Here is a 1,832-nt window from a genome sequence, read left to right on the forward strand (position 1 = left end):
TGAAAAAGAATGTGAGCGTAATAACCAAGCTTTTAATTCACCTAGCCAAGCAGATAAAATATTAAATGGAATAAAATTGTGTCATTTCATGCCGTGTCTTGAGTAAGAAATTCTCATAGAGTTGTCTTTCTTTTGTTTAGCCACAGAAGGTTAAATGTTAAGCAGGTATTTAAAGAAATAACTAGCCTACAATATAGCATTAATTGTTTAATTATTGCTAACAGTGGTTAGAGCATGATCATTTTATTTTCTGTTTTATTAATCCAATAATCTAGCACATTAAACATGGATATAATATTTAGTACTGTACTGTACAGTATCTTTAGTGCATAGTTTCAAGGTAGCGTGGCCGAGCGGTCTAAGGCGCTGGTTTTAGGCACCAGTCTCAATGAGGCGTGGGTTCGAATCCCACCGCTGCCACTAATTTTTTTTTTCTTTCTCTTTCTTTTTATTTCATATTAAAGGGAGAAGTAATAAAAAATACTTAGTACATTTTTTTTTTAAGATATCAACGCTTTTATTATACTGTATATCTTTTTTTATTTCAAATACACATTTCTTTCATGAAAATTTAGACGAATGTCAGATAATTTCAGGTGTTTGTTTCGTCAAATTTGAAAAAGTCTTATTTTTAAAATGTAAACAACATTTATTCACAAAACACTGAATGGGATTGGGCATCAGACTTCTGGCCAAAACAACTGCAGAGAGAGAGAGAGAGAGAGAGAGAGAGAGAGAACCGCCTCACTTTTTCTTCATGATTAGAGTCCTCTGTTGTAGTTTAAATATGTAAATTTTCATTTAGATGCCGGTTGCCTTCGAGTTTTGACAATTGAATTTTTTATTATTATTATATTTTTTTCTTGTTAGATTTTTTGGGAGCCCCCCCCCCTTCCTTTTTAAAACAGGTGCTACGGGCCTGTGGCTCAGCCTATTTAGTTAATTCTCCCTAGAGGAAAACATTGAATGGAGATAATGCAGAATCTATCGTTAGTAAAGATGTGTATAAAAGGTATGGAAAAGAATGAATAAATAAAGAAAAAGGAAAAAAGTAAAATACAGAAAAGTATCGGTTTAGAAATTAACAGAAAGTTACATATGACTCGGAAAAAAAAATCTCTAGAAGATGCATAGACATACAAAAAAGGTTTTGATAAGCATCTCCAACAGACTCGAGCTCTATATAATTTCACTATTTGCATGGAGTTTTTGATAAATATAGGTTATATAAATCTGCCATCCTATTAATTGAATTATTACTCCTCTGAAAAAAATATTATAATATATTATATCATCATATTCCAAAATGATAAAAAGCTAGTTAAGAATGTAAGTATTATAATTATTTTTACAAAAAAGTATCAGATTTTCAAAAAACTCTTGAATGAAGATAATGCATAATCTAATGTTAGTATAGAGTCTGATATGATTCCAGAACACTTTTAAAGGTATGCAAAAATATGCTAAATTAAATACATGTAGATGAATATTGTTATTAAAGTAACTTATAAGGATTTGTAAACTAAAGACAATTTAAGACAAATATAAAGTTATAAATGAATGAGAGAGAGAGAGGACAGAGAGATTATGTGTGGAAGAAGGAAGTAAAAAGCTAGCCTTGAAGACTTTCTACAAGAAAATATTCATATTATTAAGAATATGAATAAATTTATCGGAGAAGTTTGAAATGAAATTGTAAAAGGCAATATTGTAAACGCCTATATACCGTAAGGTATGCGCACAATATAAGTATATGTGTTTAAGAACACTAATTAAACATGGTCGTAGGAACCGGGGGGGGGGGAGGGCGTGCTCCCCCAATAATTTTTGCC

The 1,832-nt window shown here is 30.9% G+C and overlaps 1 non-coding gene across 1 annotated transcript; it reads left to right on the plus strand.

Annotated features, from left to right (window-relative positions):
- The first annotated feature begins 339 nt into the window (after positions 1 to 339).
- Positions 340 to 420, plus strand: Trnal-uag (transfer RNA leucine (anticodon UAG)). Its single transcript has one exon. It is a non-coding gene; the product is annotated as a tRNA-Leu (tRNA).
- Positions 421 to 1,832: the final 1,412 nt, after the last annotated feature.

The sequence above is a fragment of the Saccostrea echinata genome, unplaced genomic scaffold, assembly GCF_033153115.1.
Source record: "Saccostrea echinata isolate AGI-Se365-2 ecotype Australia unplaced genomic scaffold, CSIRO_AGI_Sech_v1 ptg000045l, whole genome shotgun sequence".
Lineage (NCBI taxonomy): Eukaryota > Metazoa > Mollusca > Bivalvia > Ostreida > Ostreidae > Saccostrea > Saccostrea echinata.